The following is a 20,578-nucleotide window of genomic DNA, read 5'->3' on the forward strand; positions in this document are numbered from 1 at the left end:
CCATCCGGTCTAAAAGAACCGGGCCTTTGACCTTGCTCATGTCAGGATGAGGTTCTCCTCCTGTTCTGACATGGCCGTACTTTTGGAGGAATCATATCCGGTCATAATACATCCACGCTAGGTGGGAGGAGCATGTTAGCTAAAAAGAAAGGTAGATTCAAAGCGAAATAGTAAGCGATACATTTACAGCATTCCCGCTCCTTCTTGAGGCCCTCCGGCGATGGAGTCGATGGTCCCGATAGGAGGCCGGTCCCCGGGCTGCTCCTCCCTTTTCTGCAGTTCGGGCAGTGGGAGGGCTCTTGGCCGGTCTCCTCTACCCTCAGGCCTGCGACGGATGAATTGTCGAGTCGACCTCGTCGGATGAGCTCCTCGATCTCATCCTGGAGCTGGATGCATTCTTCGGTGTCGTGGCCGTGGTCGCGGTGGTAGAGGCAGAACTTGTTGGGGTTGCGCTTCCCGAGGTGCGTGCGCATCCTCTCCGGCCTAGGGAGCAGCTCCCTGACCTCCATCAGTACCTGGGCCTTCGAGGCGTTGAGGGGGACATAGTTGCAGAACTTCCCTGGCGGGGAACCCCACCGAAACCTGTTGTCCGGGCTTCTCTGCCTGCGTGCCCTGGGGGGAGTATGGGCGCGCTTATGTCCAGGAGGGGATCGGGAGCGAGGCCGGGCTTCCTTTGGCCTCTTCTCGACTGCGGGCTTACTAGAATCTCCCGCCTGACGCTCCCTCGTAGTTTCTTCGTCCTTCATTTTGAAGGCCTCTTCCGCTCGGGCGTATCCTTCAGCCCGAGCCAGTAGATCAGCAAAATCTCTGGGGTACTTCTTCTCCAGGGAGTACAAGAGGTCATTCTTCTGAAGGCCGCCCTTCAGGGCGGCCATGGCAACTGACTGGTCCAGGTTTCGGACCTCCAACGCCGCGATGTTGAAGCGATTGATGTAGGCCCGGATGGACTCCCCTTCCCTCTGCTTGATGTTGATGAGGGACTCCGAACCTTTCCGGGGGCGCCGGCTGCTGACAAAATGGGCCACGAATTGGTGGCTCATTTGATCGAAGGAGAATATGGTACCCGACTTCAGAGTCGAGTACCAGTTCCTTGCTGCTCCCTTCAAGGTAGACGGGAAAGCCCGGCACAAGATGGCGTCGGGAGCTCCATGAAGCAGCATCATCGTTCGGAAGGCCTCCGGTGATCCACCGGGTCCGACGTCCCGTCGTAGCTTTCAAACTGGGGGAGCTTGAAATTCGGCGGGATCGGTTCCTGTATAATCATTTGGGAGAAGGGAGGGTCAGTGCAGATATCCTCACCATAAGCGGGAGGTGTGTGGCGGAGTTCTTCGATCGCCGGTTCATCTCCTGGAGCCTCCGATCCAGAAAATCCTCTCGACTTCGAGTCTCGAGGGTCCTTTGGCAGAACGGGGGCAGGGATCTTCCAGGGGTGGAGTCGTGGTCCGATTGAGGGCTCTCTACCCTCGGATTCGCCTTCCCGGGAAGGACGGGGCGGCTGGCCCAGGTGGCCCGCCCCACCGCTGGGTTCTGGCATTCCGGAGATGCCCCCTCCGGATGCGCCGACGCCTGCGGTGGCTGCTGCTGCATTGCCTGTATGGCCTCGACGAGGCCTTTGACCTGCTGTGCCAGCAAGTCAAACTGCTCCCGCCGACCGCCGTCGCGGAGGAGGAGGAGGAGCTGGCTGAGAAACGGGAGGGGAGGCCGGAGCCTGAGATCTGGCCGCAGAGGCCGTGGACCGCCGGGTGGACGCCCTGCACGGAGGCATCGGGTGCCGATCTCGTGGGGGAGGATTAGGAGTGGATGACGGAGAGACGGTCGGAGGCAGCTCCGTTGAACACTCCTTCAAGAACAAGGGTGCTGCGAAGACACAGCCCTTCCTCTAGTGCCAATCCTGTTGGTGCAAAAATCCGCTTGCGCCGGAGAAGCTGGAGTCGGGGAAGCCGCGGTCGCCACCGGGACCTGCAAGGGAAGTCTAAACCGGAGGTGGGGTTGCTCCGGCAAGACCCTCCGATGCTTAAGTTAGTTCTCTGTCTCAACAAGAATGGAGTGCTCGAACGGAGAATTTAGCAGAGTTTTGAGATAGGAAAAAGGAGCTTAAAGAATAACGTATCTGGATCCCCCTTTTATAGGCGGGGGAGGCAACGGATTGATGGCGACGTTTGTAACCGCCTGGTAGTGGGCCGCCCATGGTCAGGGGAATTGATTGCGGAAGATAGTGGAGTGGACACGTGGCCATCACCTCGGCCCGCCACGTGGAATCTGTTATGAGGGGTGGAGCAGCGTTCATTGTCAGCGGATAGGAGAATCGCATGGTATCCGTCGCAGGAGGTGGGGCAGGTTCGTGGCCGCCACTGTGGCCTGCTAGAGGATAGTGGAGCTGTGCGGAGTCCGCCGCAGGAAGTGGAGCAGGGCGGTTAGGGTTACTGCGGCCTGTCAGGGAATGATGGTACTGCGCGGAGTCTGCCACAGGAAGTGGAGCAGGGTCATGGCCGTTTTGAGGGCCTGTCAGGGGGCGTGGATCTGTCGATTGAAGCTCGGCAACGGCCGGAGCCTGGCTTCTGGCGGGCTCTGGGTGAGGTCCTCCTGGCGGTAGGGGTCGTGAGCGGAGCCCGGCTCCCGTAGGAGTCCGGGCGGAGCTGTTCTGATGTTGGCGGCGGAGTCCGGCTCTCGTAGGAGTCCGGATCGGAGCTGTGCTGATGTTGATGTCGAGGGCGGAGCCCGACTCCCGTAGGAGTCCGGGCGGAGCTGTGTTGCAGTTGATGTCGAGGGCGGAGCCCGGCTCCCGTAGGAGTCCGGGCGGAGCTGTGTTGCAGTTGATGTCGAGGGCGGAGCCCGGCTCCCGTAGGAGTCCGGGCGGAGCTGTGCTGCAACCAAAGTCAGAGGTGAAGTCCGGCTCCCGTAGGAGTCCGGTCGGAGCTTACCCACAGTTTATGTCGGAGGCGGAGCCCGGCTCCCGTAGGAGTCCGGGCGGAGCTGTGCTGCAGTTGATGTCGAGGGCGGAGCCCGGCTCCCGTAGGAGTCCGGGCGGAGCTGTGTTGCAGTTGATGTCGAGGGTGGAGCCCGACTCCCGTAGGAGTCCGGGCGGAGCTGTGTTGCAGTTGATGTCGAGGGCGGAGCCCGGCTCCCGTAGGAGTCCGGGCGGAGCTGTACTCGCTGTCGGCGGTGGAGCCCGGCTCCCGTAGGAGCCCGGGCAGGGCTGCACTTGCTGTCGGCGATGGAGCCCGGCTCCCGTAGGAGCCCGGGCGGGGCTGCACTTGCTGTCGATTTCGTTGAGGGTTTCGACTGGGGGTATTTTATACCCAACAGATCTAAATATCTATCAAAACAGATCTAATTCAGATCTAAAATAAATCTCACTTCATAAGAAAAATAATAATATTAAAATTTTATTAAAATAAATTTAAAATAAATTTTAATTCATATTATTATTCCATCAGAAATTCAGTAATAGCAGAATTCTATTATAACAAACTTATAACAATCTCAATCAACCATTGATTAGGCACCTCTAATCTAATCAAAATCAGATCAAAAATTTTATATGAATAGATTTAAATCAGATTTAATATCTTACAAAAATATCAATTATATCTTTTATAATTAATCTCAAAAAATTTTATTATATATACATATATTTCAGGCCTGCTCTGATACCAATTGAAGAGAAAGAAATTATTTCTCCTCAGAAGGCCAAAGTTGCATCTAAAAATTTTTTTATTCATCTACATAATTAAAAATTAAATATTTACCTAATTAGTAGTAGAACTAGAGATCAAATCTTAAATTATCTAATATAAACTTTCATAGAGATTTGGATGCACAGATACTCTACTTCGCATGCACGTCAGACGCCTCAGGAAAGCAGGATGAACTCCAATCCAATTATCTTCGCAACTCAATCAATCGAGAGATAAAATATATTGGTATGACACCTCATACCAGTAGGTGGGATGCCCAAATAAGATCCACAGCCAAGGGAAGAGGGGCGGTAACAAGGGGGGAGGCCAAGGGGGAAGAAGGGACCTCTCTCTCTTCTCACGCCTCTCTCTCTCTTTCTCTTTTCTCTCAATCTGATTTGTTTGCTATGCATCCATAGGTAGAGATCCTCTCTATTTATAGATGATTCTCATGATCCAATATGCATAGGAGTCTTAACTTAAATCTAATTTGAATCAATCCAATACTCATGAAAGAAGGATTTCTATATGAGATAGAATTGCCATCACATATGACAACCAATTTGCACCCACTCCTTCACCCACATGAGATGCCCCAAATGAGCAAAGCTCCAAGTGTTGGTTAGTCCATAATAGAGGAGAATCTCAGTGCAAGTGAAAATACTCATATCTCATCAAAAATAGATCCGATTCGAATCCAATTCGAAGATGGTTCAAAATAATTTCGAAAGGTTGTCAATCCCAAACTCTTAAGGACTTTTATACCAAGTCTAACTTAAATTTTAGACTCAATTAAGAATAATTAATTTAGATCTAATCTAAAATTAATTAGTACTTAAATTTAATTTTTTATATGCTCCATAGATCATAGATCAGAAACTATTCATCCTCAGGATCGAACCTGAACCTCATGTGTTGTGCTAGCTAGACATAGTCAACTCTTCAATCCTATTTGACCCATAACTAATTCTCAATCAAGTTAGCTTATATGTTCAATCAAGTCAAATACTTCCAAATTGGATATATAAATATAAGTTAATTTTTTTCTACTTTATCTGACTTGTGTGCATGACTCCATAGGTTCAAACACTAAGCTGGTAGCACAGAAACCAATTCTTGCACTAATCGAGATATCATCTAGCAATGATTTTCGACATCCAGATAGGTTGAATTATCGCAAAGAAATATTTCAAAACTCATACACATGGTTACCACATAATTCATCCTTTTGACTCTGAATGCTCTAGGATAGTCTCAAGTTAACTGTCAACCGAGATTGCTTCATCCGTATTGTATTTCAACCTTTCAAATCCATCTCATGGATTACCCTGATCAAGACTTTGCTGAATTGAAATACAGCGATACATCAACTCTAATAATCTAGAGGGGTCAATCCCATCTTGATCTACACATAGGCTTCATAAGTACTTAACTGTACCTAATAGCCTTCCATCACTGCATTAGAAATCTAGATAGTCTGACATCAAAGCATAGTGAGTTGCTTGCAAGTCACTATGGTGATCTCAGGTTTGAAGAATACTTATACCCATAAGTTTCATGAGCAGCTCTTGACAACAGAATGCTCAATAGGTGAGTCACTTGTTCAGTGATGATGTATCCCTATATCTCACCTGTATGCCATACCAGCATCACCACACTCCTTGGTTAAAAGGATAACCAATCCATATGGCACACAACGATCTTCACTCGATAAACGTCATCATCCTTAATGATGTATCATTTGATCACGAACATGTTTAAAAACTATACGATAAATCCTCTCTTTATTACACACTAGCATAGTTCTAACTGAAAGAAGAGTGCCCTATAAGCCAATCGCAAGTATGTTGCGATGGAACTTTTCTTTGTAATTTTTCAACTCATGTAATGATATTTATTATTTGATAATAAAATGAGACATTGATTCATCATATTAGCTGCTTCTTATTATGACTAAGATTATGATGAACCCCAAAGATTAGGATAATAATTTTAGGAGACATGAATGGGTCATGCTAGTGAGACCTAAAATCCTAAAATCCTAATCTTAAATATTTTTGATCGTAGGAACATTGAGTCGGAGATCAATGTTCCGAATAAACTGGCACATCCTATGTATGCTCGATGGAGAGGATGACAAATCTCACTAGCCACTTGTGTGGGACACTAATACTAAGTTGTGGGTGCTTATTTGAGAAATGAGTCCACAGAATTGACTCGATGAAAGAGAATATCTTATGGTAGCCTTACTTGCATGTCAAAGATGGTTCTCTAAGTGGGAGTTGTGCAAGTGATCCTTAGATCTGAGATCATCATGAAATCTTATGCACATGAATCTATAATTTGATTCATACTTAAGCATGGCTTTAAAACATGTATGGGGTGTTCTGGATATGGTAGGAGTATGTACGAAGGTTGTGAGTAGGTCAATATAGAATCGATCGCTCCTAGTAAGAGGAGATCGCATCCTGTGTATTCTCATTTGTAGATGACTCAAAAAAAATCTTTTGGCCAAAAGTAGGAAGAAGATTAGAAAAATTTTCTAATGCTTCTTCATTGGAGTCATCATTGGTTAATTGAAATTGATATGAATATGTGTTTGAGTTTGGCATGATTCCATACTCATGAACATATTCAGGGTGCTGGGATGATCGAAGGATTGTATTTTTCGATAACTTACCACTGAAGGATATATTTGATATTTTATCAAATTTTTATATCTTCTGGGTAGTCATGATATGTTTTTAAATGTCAATCTTTACTTGTAGGTTTTTGATCAAATTAAAGAGTTTAATTCGAATGCCAATTAGAAAGAGTTCTAATTACTAAAATCGGGTTAGCTCGATTGGACCTAAATCGGCTAGATTAAATTCTAATCAAATTAGGTCAACTTGTATCCAAACCTACTACTAGCTAGATGTGGAATCCAATGGGTCACACACATATAAAAATTAGCCAAGGATCCTTTTTAAGGTTGATTGCAATTTTGGTTTCAATCGGGGTTTCGGTAAGCATGCTAGCATGTGTGGAATCCCTAGCTCTTTTAGAGATCAATTTGATCTTATGCCTTGCTCAATTGCTAGCCCAATTTGGTGAGCATTTGGGTCAGGTCAAGCCACCTAAAAGTAGCTAAAAAGAGGCACCATATCTAGTGTACATGCCAAATAACTAAGAGTCTAACTTAAGAAGGACTCTTGGCACTAATATGCAGAATGCATGCGCACTTTATTTGTGGCAGAGAGAAGGACTAGGAATCCTTCTGTTTTAGATCTTTATTTTTATGACAAGTAGATCAGATGATCAGCCACCTAGAACACCTTTTGAAGTATGAAAAATCTATCAGATTGTGCATGAAAAAATTGCTTGAAGCTTTGCAGTGCATGTGATAGTTTTTTCTGGATGTGCGAAGGGACGTGAATACTCCTTCTGTTTAGGGAGTCTTAAGTGACTTTTTATCTAATAATTTTTGTGATAAAGATTAATTTTAAGTATTGATCATGTGGTAAAAATATAAAAAAATATCAGATTAAGAAAGGTTGCTTTTCGCACCTTTTTCTGGACGTGCACGTGCACGACAAGGAGAAGGTGCTCGCGCGTCTCTTCGATGAAGAGTCCTTCTCACATATGAACTCTTATCCAAATAATGTGTCATTTGGTGATGGTATTTATATTTGAATAAAAGTTTATGTAGCAAAATTTTATACTAATCTGATGTGTGAGGAGATACAAAAAATATCTCGTTCTGGGCATGTGCGCATAAGAAGGTAGGAATCGACGTATCACCCCCTGAAGAGTCCTTCTGTTTAAGGACTCTCAGATAAGTGATATGAGGACTTGATATATCTTTCCAGATGAGGCATGCCTTCTCTGTTAGCACCCTATCTGGTGCTATAAATAAGAGATGGCAGATGGGATGATCATTCAATTCTTACATCCCCTATCCACTCCCTCTCTCCCTCTCTTACAACTCTAGGTTTTAGGACAAGGCTTGTTCTTTTAAGACAAACCTAATCCTAATAGCTCTAAGGGTTTAAGAGGTCTAAAAAAAAGTAGTTAAGTCTAGTGGATGGTTCAGAAATTCAAACTCAGGAATGGAGAAAGATCTGATAGATTGGTGGCTGGTTGAGTTCTAAGGGCTAGAACTCTTGAAGCAAGGTGAAGAAGGAGCACTATCCTTGGTTCAATTTTTATATAGATCACCATTGGAGGATGGACACTTAGACACCTCATAGAAATTAGATTAGCATTATAGATATTTATCTGATCTAAATTTATTTTATTGTACTTTGATTGATATAGTTAAGAGTTTCTAGGTATTAGGGTTTTCAGTGCATCGGATGTTTTTAATAAAAATTTTAAACACCTAATCCTTTCACTGCACCACCAGAACCCAATAGTGGTATCGAGCCTATCTTGATCTATATAATTAAAGGTTAAATTATTATCTTGATTGTGATCAAGCATGAGTTTTTAGTTTGGTTCAAGTTGGCTCAAGGGTTGAACCCGATTAAACATCTAAACCCTAGTATGTCTTTGAGATATGTTTTAAATATAAAATGCATGATGTATGTATAGAATTTTCTTAATAGTTTAGTACTCTAATTAAGGTTTGTCACCAGACCATCCATCATAAGAGCAAGTAGGGTTCAGAGACCCTCTCTTCCTATTCAATAGGATACTCTTATGGCGTGTAGGAGTGCCACTGTGATGTCCCAAAAAGAAGAACTATGAAAAGGATATTTTGTATTCATGCATGTTATTAGAACTTCATGCATATGTGATATACTTAAAATACTAGTTATAGTCATATTGTATGATTATATTTTTCATATCTTAGAGATATGACTGGATGCTATGTTTAGTTATTATAATTTTTAAGATACAACTATATTTGTACATCATTGTGATTGATTGATTTAAGATGTGCTTGAGACCATTAAAGCCCTCATAAAAATCATATTAAGTCATAGTATTGTGAACCAGTAGCTGGCCTATTTTCTTGAATCGATTAATTCATTGGTGTCTAAGGAGTATTTCAAATATGATGGTTATTTAATTGGTTCCATTGCTAGCCTGGTCAATTTTATTGGTGTTTAAGAAAAGCAACGGGGGGACCCCTATCAATCTTAACACTTTCCTGGCCAATTAGATTAGTTTGAATCTTGAATGATGGTAGCTCAGTATTTTGAACACTATATATGCCTTCCTTCATGCCTAGTCAATATCTTATCAAAAATCATAGTAGGTTTGTTGTGATATCCGCAAGGCTTGCTATGAGGATTGATATGGGTTTGTCTTAGTGCATATTAAATGCTTTACGATATATTTTGGATATGTTGCTTTGTTGTGATATCCACAATGGTAGCATTTTTCAGATATGACTGTATGAAAATGAAGGGTCTGACTTAACTATAAAATACTATAATTTGTTGTGATATCCATAAGGCTATGAGTATTTTTAGAGGCAAAATTTATATTGAGAGTTGCATGAGATGCAATTGGATAGGTTTTCCTACTTTTGAACTTATTGAGGTTTATTGTGATATCCACAAGGCTTCAATAAGGGATTAGGGTCTCAACCTCATTAAGAAACCAGATTAAGGTTTCTCGTTTGTCATAGGAGAGGGCTATGATATCTGATAAAATAGTGAGAGACATAACTAGTTTTAAAAATCCTCAACTAGTTATGCATGTCCAACTTGAGTGGTTTGCTTATACTACTATTCTTTATTTATATAGATTTAAGTTTGTATCATGACTTCTTTATTTTCACTACATAACACTATAAATAAAAATATGTTGATCGATCCTAACTACGTAGATGGGTTGAGGAACTTGCAAGTTAGGTTCATATCGGAGAAGAACTCCAATGTTATGGATATTTTTGACCTTGAGATGGTCAGTAATAATGAGAAGGCAAAAAATATCCATATAGATATTAGCTATTTATTTTATGACAAATTTGGACATTGGGAGTATAATTGCAAGAATAATCTTATAAGTTTGAAGTAGGATGCAAGTATAGCATCAAAAGGTGTGTATATGATACAAATCTATTTTTCATTGAGTGGCTCAGACTCTGATACTTGAGTATTAGATACCGCCTATGGATCGCATATTTGTAATTCATTACAGTGACTACAGAATATTAAAGGCCTAAAAAGAGATGACCTCGAGCTTTATGGCGCAAGTAGAGAGTCCATTAGCGCAGAAACTGTGGGAACCTGTATGCTTGATTTACTTTCAGGCAAAACTTTAGTATTGAAAGACTGTTATTACATGCCAAAGGTCATTAGAAATATTATTTCTATACCTTTATTATTAAAACAAGGTTATGAAATAAGGCTAATGAGAAATGGATGCTCCATTTTCTTTTCTAATGACTTTTATGGCAGTGGTTATATTGATAATAATCTTTTAATTCTTGCACTCAATGAAAATATTTTTCATATTGAAAGAAATATGAAAAGAAAGAGAGAAGATATGAATATCACATATCTCTGACATTACTGTCTTGGTCATATTAGTGAGTCAAGGATAAACAAGTGATACAAAGAAGAATTTTTTGACCCATATGATTATGAATCATTCAGAACTTGTGAATCTTATCTCATGGGTAAGATGACCAAGACTCTATTTTTTGGATATGGAGAGAAGGCAAGTGAGTTATTAACCTTAGTACATATGGATGTATGTGGACCAATCACAACTCAGGCTAGAGGTGGATACTCTTATTTTATTATCTTTACAAATGATTTATCAAGGTTCGGATATGTGTATTTTATGAAACATAAATCTAAAGCCTTTGATAAGTTCAAGGAGTATCAATGTATGGTTGAGAAACAAACTGAAAAAAATATCAAGGTTCTTCGATTTGATCGAGGAGGAGATACTTATCTAGTGAATTTCTTGATCGTCTTAAAAGTAAAGGTATTCTCTTTGAATGGACCTCTCCTTGTACACCTCAGTTAAATGGTATAGCAGCAAGGAGGAATCGCACTTTAATGGATATGGTGTGGTCCATGATGTTCTTCACTGATCTCCCAATATCTTTTTGGGGATATGCCCTAGAGACTGCCACATACATATTAAACAGAGTACCTTCAAAGTCTGTTGCATGCACACCATATGAGATATGGAAGGGAAGAAAACCTAATCTTAACCATCTTAAGACTTGGGGCCTGTCCAGCCTATGTCAAAAATATTTTTGAACACAAGCTTAGTACTAGATCAGACAAGTGTAGATTTGTAGGGTATCCTAAAGAAACTAATGAATACTATTTCTACCACCCTACTGATCAAAAAGTATTTACTAGTAGGCACGCCACTTTCTTGAAGAATGAATTCATCCAAGAAAGAGGTAGTGGAAGAATATTGAACTTACTGAAGTTCATGATCTGCAAACTGATCCAGAAATATTAATAGTTGGACCATAAGAAGATCCTCAATTAGAAGTACCTAAAGATGAGGTACATCCACAATACACATCTCTTTCCGAAGATCAGATAAAGTGCGTCAAGCACCTCTGAGATATGGTTTTATCATTAAGAATGACAATTCGATCAATATCATTTAAGATGATGATCCACTGACCTATTCGAAAGCTGTCATGAGTAGAGACTCAAATAGATGGCTGAAAACTATGAAATCTGAGATGGACTCGATGTATACCAACCAAGTGTGGACCTTGGTTGATGCACCTGAGGGTGTGATCCTAATAGGGTGCAAGTGAGTTTTTGAAAAGAAGATCAGAGCAGATGGCCAAGTAAAAACCTACAAAGCTAGGTTAGTGGCGAAGGGTTTCAGACAAAAGCAAAGAATTGACTATGATAAAATCTTCTCACCAGTGGTTATGCTCAAGTCCATCAAGATTTTGCTTGCTATAGCAGCATACTATGATTATGAGATCTGACAGATGGATGTCAAGACTGCATTCCTCAATGGTAATCTAGAGGAAGAAGTCTATATGACTCAGCCAGAGAGATTTATCTCAAGGGAGAGGGCAAATCAAGTATGCAAGCTAAAGAAATCTATCTATGGATTAAAGCAGGCTTCGAGGAGTTAGAAAATCTTATTTGATATGACAGTAAAAGAGTTTGGCTTTATCAAAAATAAGATTGAACCATGTGTGTATAAGAAGACAAGTGGGAGTGCTGTTGTCTTCTTGGTTTTGTATGTCAATGGCATATTGCTCATTAGGAATGATATCCCAATAATGCAATCAGTCAAGACTTGGCTATCGAATAAGTTTTTTATGAAAGACTTGGGTGAAGCATCCTATATACTGGGTATAAAGATCTATAGAGATAGATCTAAAAGGATGTTAGGCTTATCCCAATCACAGTACATAGATCTCATATTAAATAGGTTTAATATAGAGGCTAGTAAGAGAGGTTACCTGCCTACAAGTCATGATATACGTCTCTCAAAGGAAATGTATCCTAAGACACCAGAAAAGAGAAAAAGGATGAGTAAAATTTCTTATGCTTCGACTTTGGGATCAATTATATATGCCATGCTATGTACCAGGCCTGATGTAGCTTATGCTTTGGACGTAGCTAGCAGATTTCAGACTGATCTAGGGGAGGTTCATTGGAAAACTATAAAAAATATTCTAAAGTACCTAAGAAGGACTAAAGATGTTATTCTTATTATTGATGCAAAAATCTACCTGCGTCGGAGAAGCTGGAGTCGAGGGACTCGCGGTCGCCGTTGGGACCTGCCAAAGAAGTCTAAACCGGAGGTGGGGTTGCTCCGGCAAGACCCTCCGACGCTCAAGTCAGTTCTCTGCCTCAACAAGAATGGAGTGCTGAATAAAAATTTTAGCAGAGTTTTTAGGTAAGAAATGAGAGCTTAGAGAATAACATATCTGGGGTCCCTCTTTTATAGGTGGAGGGGGCAACAGACTGATAGCGATGTTTGTAACCGTCTGGCAGTGGCTGCTCGAGGTCCGGAGGAGTTTATTGCGAAGAGTAGTGGAGTGAAATCGTGGCTATCATCGGGACATGCCACGTGGAGTCTGTTGCGGGGAGTGGAGTGGCGTCCATTATCGCGACTTGCCAAAGGATGGAGGAACTGCGCGGTATCCATCGCGGGAAGTGGAGCAAGATCGTGGCCATTATTGTGGTCTGCCAGGGAGTGATGGAGCCGCATGGAATCCATCGCAGGAAGTGGAGCAGAGTCGTGTACGTTACTGCGGCCTGCCAGGGAGTGATGGAGCCGTACGGAACCCGTCACAAGAAGTGGAGCAGAGTCGTGGCCGTTACTGCAGCCTACCAGGGGGTCCAGGCCTGTCGGCTGAAGTTTGGTTGGAGTCCAGTCTCCGTAGAAGGCCGGACGGGGATCATTTGTCGAGGAGTCTCGGCCAAGGCCGCTCGTGGTAGGAACTTGAAGTAGTTCGTTTGCAGCGGTAACTCGGGGTGGGTCGCTTGCAATAGGAGCTCGAAGTCCAACTCCCGTAGGAGTCCGGATGAAGTCTTCCTATCGTCGAAGTCGGGGATGAAGTCTGGCTCCCGTAGGAGTCCGAACGAAGTCTACCTGCAATTGAAGTCGGGGGGCGAAGTCCGGCTCCTGTAGGAGTCCGGACAAAGCCTACCTGTGATTAGAGTCGTGGGTGGAGTCCGGCTCTCGTAGGAGTCCGGACGAAGTCTGCCTACAGCCAGAATTGGGGATGAGGTCCGGCTCCCGTAGGAGTCCGGACGAGGTCTTCCTGCAGCCAGAGTTGGGGATGAGGTCCGGCTTCCGTAGGAGTTCGGACGAAGCCTAGAAGATGGTCGATCATCATGGAAATTTGGATGGAGTCCGTCCGTCGTGAAGAATCCAGTCGACGCTGGTGGGGGCTTATCCATCAGCAAAACTTGGGAGTGTTGCGGAGGCTCGGCCACCTGGGAGGTTTGGAGAGACGTCGTCAGAGGTCGAAAGTCGGTTGGATCCCCGGAGGGTCACTCCTATCACGAACTTCGGTTGGGGGATATTTTATACCCAACACCAGTCCCCCTACTTTCAAGTTCGAATTTCGAATGAAGGAAGTACAAAAAAATTTTTGCAGCCGAAGTTGTCCCCTTGAATCCTGTGCACGACGCACCCAGATATTTTGGCATTAAATGCACGCGTACTGAAGTCTTTTCGAATCGAGGCGATTTGAAGGGACCTTTCAAAATTCTCGCTGGTACATTGGCTCAGGTACAGTGCAGTAATGGCTCTGTCAGCTGTCAGCCGCTTTTAGCCACCTGCCGTGGCGAGTGGGACACGTGGCGAGCATGGGTCGGCCTGGGGAGATCCGCGATCATTATAGCGCCAGATCCCAAGGTCTATTTAAACCCACCTTTTCGCCTTTAGAGCCCTCATTCCACTCGAAAGTTTCGTTGTGTCTGCCTTCTCTCTGAAAGCTCTGACCCGCTTTGGCGTCCGCCTTGGCCCCAAGCGTTCTTCGAGTCGTCCCTGTCCTCACCCCTCTGCATTCTTCAGAGCGATCTAGGTTAGTCCCGGAACCTTCGTTTTTCTTCTTGCCATTTAGGGGCCTTTTCTCCTCCATTTTTCTTCTGCCGCAATCCTCTGATTTGGTCTCCCACAACCCTTCGCCCCTTGTCCTGCCTGATTTCTCCGGGATCTTTAGGGTCTTCATTCGAAATGTCTTTCCGGTACCTCCGCCTCTAATGGTTCCAGGAGTTCGTTCGCGTCAGCCCTCTAGGACCCCCACACCGTAGACGAACCCACATCTAGGACTGGGCCTCATCCAATTTTCGCACTGGGTGCCATACCTTGTTCTCTGACTCCGGATGAACTTCTACTGATAAGGGTTCAGTATGGAGTTCCTCTGGAGTATGATCTGGAGCTTCCTGGTCCCTTCGACCGGGCTAGCACCCCCCCGCCTGGTCGTTTCTGCCTGTATCAGGAGGCCTTCCGTACCGGACTCCAGCTTCCGCTTCCGCCTTTCATTGTCGCCCTCTTTCGTTTCTTAGATATTTCTTTAGCTTCAGTAGCGCCGAATTCCTTTAGGTTTTTGATAGGGTTCCTCTCCCTTTGTCATGTAGTCGAAGTTTAGCCATCTCTTTCTTTGTTTAGGCACTTTTACACCTTCAAGCGTCACCCCTCGATAAAGGACTGGTGGTATTTCTCCCCCCAGTTTGGCAAGAAGAGATTGCTGAAAGGTGCTCCCTCTTCAATCCATAACTGGAAGGGGAAGTACCTCTTCATCCATTGCCCGACCTTGAGGCTGGGATTGCCCCCTTGGGGCTCCCTAAGGGACTCTGTCCGTGGGCTCCTAGCCTGGGGGAGGATGACCTTCAGGCCACCCGGAGGCTTCTTGGTTATTCGGCTCCTTCCTTTCCAACCTTCTGAAGGAGCAGTTTTTGTTCAACATCGACCTGAGCCCCCTGGATCCTGCGAGTATCCCATCTTTCCTTTCCTTTTTTCTTTTTTTTTTTTTGCGTGCCACTTCTTCCTTTTTTACCCCATCACTAATTTTTCTTCTTTTTTCCTCTCTTCTTCTTCTTCTTCCCTTTTTTTTTTTTAGGGATGGACGTCGAAGCAGCACGATGCTCGCCAAGGGTCTCAAGGCCCATAAAAGAAAAGGCACCGCGGCCTCCAGATCAGCGAAGAAGGCTAGAACGGAGGAGACGAGCTCGACCGCGCCTGCCCAGGTGGCCTTCGCAGTCGAAGTTTCTTCGGACGCCGAACCTCCAGTTCCCCAGGCTTCTTCCAGGAGTCCCCCCACTGAGGTTCCCGATCCGGAGGTCTGTTCCGCAGAGGCGCCTGGGGTCGAGAGGGGGAGGAGAAGAAAGTCGGTGGCCCGCAGGGCGAGTAGCCATCGGGCCACCATCGAAGAGTCCCATGATTTCGAAGAAGAGCCGGGGGAGAATCCCTTCAATGATAGGGACTTGATAAAGTGGCTGATTGACGGCTGCATCCTGCCCGAGGTCATCCAGAAGATTGATCGCGCCGATCCCGAACAGCGGGTTTGGGACTCCCTTGGATCCTTTCTCGAGGTAAGCAGATTCACCTTCCGCCCCCTCCTCGCTCCTTCATTTAATTAGCTTCTCGACCTTCATTCTGACCTCCTAGCCACCCTTGCAGATCGGACACCAGCTCCTCGCCAACATCGAGGCGACGAACCGGGTGAGAAGGGATGCCATCCAAGCAGAGGAGCATCGTCGGACCAAAGTCGCCCACCTCCAAGAAAAGGTTGCTGAGGTAGCCAACCTCCAAGAGGCCCAGGAGAAAGAGAAGCAGGCCCTGGAGCAAGAGAAGCAGACCTTAGAGGAGACGACGAGGAAGGCAGAGGCCGAGGTCACCAATTTGGCAGAGCAGATCCCGATCCTGGTCTCGGAGGCCAGGGTTCTGGCGGTGGAGGAGTTCAAGGCCTCTGCAGAGATGAGGGATCTGAACGTCAAGTTCGGCCAAGAGGCCTTCATTAAAGGATTCGAGCTCTGCCAGGAGAAGGTGGTTCAGAGATTTTTCGAGCTCGACCTCAGCTTCTTGACGAGGCGTCTGAAGATGAAGCCGGTCCCTCTCCCACTGCTACCGCCACCGCAGCTCTCTTTCGGGGACACCGAGCTCCCCAGCCCCTACTTCAGAGGTCTGAGACCTCTGACCTTGTATTTTACCTTTATTACAATTTTTTTTCTTTTCCCTCTTGTCCTTAAGAAATATTTATTCAATAAAATCAGGTTTCTCCTTTTGGATGGCTTCTCCACTCTGCTCCCCCCCTCTCTTTTTTTTTTTTTTTTTTTTTGCGATGAGATGCACCTTGACGCTTTTGCCTCCCGATGGCAGTGTCCTGCCGAAGCGCTTCCCCTACCATAGGAAATTTTGCTAAAGTCCATGATCCAACATCCGAAGAAGGAAGTTCATCATTTGACAAAGAGGTCGAAGAAGATGGATGGTGAACTTTGTAGGTTGAAGGAGAGCCACTCTGAAGCCACCGTAGAGGCCACCCGCTTTCGAAACCTCCACGTGAAGGGGATCATGGAGTACAGTCGGAGGAAAGCAAACTTCGAGAAGGAGCTTGAGGAACACAAGAAGTGCGCCAGTGATCGATCTTGGGCTCAAGCTGCCAAGATCAGTTCCCTCAGAGTGGAGCTGTCGGCTGCACGGGAGAGGATTAGCCAGCTCGAAGGAAGCTCATCCCGGCTTTCTACTCGGGTCGACAGCGATCGGAAGTGGTCGAAGAAAGTCTCCAACCTTCAGCAGCAGCTCCAGGATGCCGAGGTGAGCTATGACGCATACCGGGCTGGCTGGTGTAAGCAGGTGGACGAATATAGGAGGAAGCTCAGGATGTCAGTCGACGAGGTTGCCCGCCTTCAAAGGCAGCTGGCTGAGGGAGCTCAGCTTGCTCCTGCTCCGGATTCCACGAACTCCAATCCCTGAGAAGAACCGTAGAAGAGCTATCTGTCATCCTTGGAGAGGGGAAGGTCGAGCTGCAGCAATTGAAGATCTAGCTGGTATGCGAGCAGCAGGCCGTTAAGGATGCGGAGGTAGAATCTAAGGTCCTGAGAAAAAGGCATCGAGAGGCAGAGAACGAAAGCCAGCGATTTCACCGAAGATACATGGAGATACTAATGAGAGAGAAGGAATTGGAAGCAGAAGTCAAAAGTTTAAGGCGCTCCCTGACGAGGGTCGAAGCCGAAAGTTCGAGGTCGGAGGAAGCCGGGCCCCCTTAGGGCTCTTTTGTCCTTTGTTCCTCTAAGTATCTTCTTTTGTCGCTCGTCTGTTTGTCATCACCGTTGTCGCTATCATTGTTGTTTTTGTTATTTTTTCTTCTTCAGGCTTCCAGGCTCTGTAACACATGTTTTGCTAATGAAATGAAAAGGTCTTTGCTATCTTACCCGTATGTCGTGTTGAACTATCGTGTGTCGGACTTCTTTCATTTTTGTCCCGCGTGATGTTGATGTTGTTCGAGGATTCCTTGCTCATCTGTGTATTAGGTCATCATTGTCGAGTTTTTGGTTCAACATCGACGCCGCTTGGAGGTTCCTGGTTATCACTGTGTCGGTTTGCCTTTCATTTGCGATCGTAGATCTTACTTTCTCTTCCTCCCTCTTCATAGAGACGAGGTCCTTTGTGCTTTTAATGTAGTTCGGCCTCCATTTTTCGTTAGAGTAGGGGGTTGCGGCGGCGTAGAGGGGTCGTCGCGAAAGTTTTCTTTTTCTTGTCGGGTCTCGAACGGCCGGACCTTAGTCGGCTCACGACGAGGTTCTTCTCCTATTTTCGATGTGGTCGGTTTCAGCTCAGGTTAGGATGAGGTTCTCCTTCTGTTCCTAACGGAGCTGTGGGGCATATATGGGTACTGTATGGCCTCTCCTCCCACCTGGTCTGAGTGTAACCGGGCCTTCAACTTTGCTCATATTAGGGCGAAGTTCTCCTCCTGTCCCTAACATGGCTGTGGGGGCACATGTGGGCGTTGCAGGGCCTCTCTCCCCATTCGATCTAAGGAGAACCGAGCCTTCGGCTTTGCTCATGTTAGGGTAAGGTTCTCCTCCTGTCCCTAACATGACTGTGGGGCGCATGTGGGCGCTGTTTGGCCTCTCCCTCCATCCGGTCTAAGAGGAACCGGACCTTCGACTTTGCTCATGTTAGGATAAGATTTTCCTCCTGTCCCTAACATGACTGTGGGGGCACATGTGGGCGTTGTAGGGCCTCTCTCTCCATCCGATCTAAGGAGAACCGGGCCTTCGACTTTGCTCATGTTAGGGTGAGGTTTTCCTCCTGTCCCTAACATGGCTGTGGGGGCACAGTGGTGTTGCAGGGCCTCTCCCCCCATCCGGTCTAAGGATAACTGGGCCTTCGACTTTGCCCACATTAGGGTTTGTTTTTGTTGCCCGAGGGGGTCGTCCCCTGTCGTTGCAAGTCCGTGCCAAAAAGGAAAAGATGTGTAGGTCTGAAAGGAATCTTGATTTAAAATAGAGTCGTTCGTTATACATCTACAAGTTTTCAAATCCTAGCACTATGGAAGGTCTGCTCCCTGTCGAGGTTCTCCAGAGACAGAGTTGATGATCCTGATTGGAGGCCGATCTCCGGGCTACTCTTCCCTCCTTGGCGGCTCAGGCTGCGGTAGGGCCCTTGGCCGATCTTCTCTACCCTCAGACCGGCATCGAATGAATCTGTCGAGCCGACCTCGTCGGATGAGCTCCTCGATCTCGTCTCGGAGCTGGATGCATTCCTCCGTGTCGTGGCCGTGGTCACGATGGTAGAGGCAGAACTTATTCGGATTGTGCTTCTCGGGGTGCGTGCGCATCCTCTCTGGTCTAGGGAGTTGCTCTCTGACCTCCATCAGCACCTGGGTTTTCGATGCGTTGAGGGGGGCATAGTTGCAGAATCTTTCTGGGGGAGAGCCCCGCCGAGCCCGACGATCCGAGCTTCCCTGCCTGCATACCCGAGGAGGAGTCTGGACACGCTTGTGCCCGGGAGGAGTTCGAGAATGTGGCTGAGCTTCTCTCGACCCTTTTTGACTGCGGGCTTACTCGAGTCTCCCACCTGCCGCTCTCTCGCAGCCTCTTCATCTTTCATTTTGAAGGCTTCTTCAGCTCGAGCGTACCCTTCAGCTCGGGCCAATAGATCAGCAAAATCCCTGGGGTACTTCTTTTCCAGGGAGAATAAAAGGTCGTTCTTCTGAAGGCCGCCCTTCAGAGCAGCCATCGCTACCGACTGGTCCAAGTTCCGGACCTCCAACGTGGCGACATTGAAATGGTTGATGTAGGCCCGAATGGACTCCCCCTCCCTCTGCTTGATGTTGATGAGGGACTCCGAACCCTTCCGAGGACGCCGGCTGCTAACGAAATGAGCCACGAACTGGTGGCTCATCTGACCAAAGAAAAAAATGATACTCGGCTTCAGCATCGAGTATCAGTTTCTCACCGCGCCATTCAAGGTGGATGGGAAGGCTCGACACAGGATGGTGTCAGGTGCGCCATGAAGCAGCATCATTGTCCGGAAGGCTTCCAGATGATCAATCGGCCTGAAGTCCGTCGTAGCTTTCAAATTGAGGGAGCTTGAAGTTTGGCGGGATCGGTTCCTGCATGATCATTGAGAAAAGGGAGGGTCCGTACAAATGTCCTCACCATAAGCAGGGGGAGCATGGCGGAGTTCTTCGATCTGCCGGTTCATCTCCTGAGCCTTCGGTCCAAGAAATCCTCTCGACTACGGGTCTCGAGGGTCTTCTGGCAGAATGGAGGAAGAGATCTTCCTGGGGTGGAATCGTGATCCGATTGAGGCTCTCCACCCTCGATTCATCTTTCCGGGAAAGACGGGGCGGCTGGCCCAAGTGGCCCATCCTACCGCCGGATTCTGGTGTTCTGTGATGCTCTCTCCAGTCGCACCGATGCCTGCGGCTGCTGCTACTGTTGTATGGCCTGCACAGCTTCAGTGAGGCCTCTGACCTGCTGCACCAGTAGGTCGAATTGCTCCGCACCAACCACCGTTGCGGAGGAGGAGGAGGTTGGGAAACTGGAGTGAGGCCGAAGCCTGGGATCTTGCTGCGGAGGCCGTGGATCATCGCGTGGATGCTTTGCGGGAGGCATCGGGCGAAGACCTAGTGGAGGAAGGAGAGAGGACGTCGGAAAAGATGATCGGAGGCAGTCCCGTTGAGCACTCCTTTAAAAACAAGGGTACTGCGAAGACACAGCCCCTTCCTCTAGCGCCAATCCTGTTGGTGCAAAAATTTGCCTGCTCGGAGAAGCTGGAGTCCGAGGGAGTCCGCGATCGCCGCTGGACCTGCAAAAGAAGTCTAAACTGGAGGTGGGTTGCTCCGGCAAGATTCTCCGATGCTCAAGTCATTCTCTGCCTCAACAAGAATGGAGTGCTCGAACGAAAATTTTAGCAGAGTTTTAGGTAAGAAATGAGAGCTTAGAGAATAACGTATCTGGGTCCCCCTTTTATAGGTGGAGGGGCAACAGACTGATAGC

This window comes from Elaeis guineensis, chromosome 9, assembly GCF_000442705.2.
Source record: "Elaeis guineensis isolate ETL-2024a chromosome 9, EG11, whole genome shotgun sequence".
Classification (NCBI taxonomy): Eukaryota; Viridiplantae; Streptophyta; class Magnoliopsida; order Arecales; family Arecaceae; genus Elaeis; species Elaeis guineensis.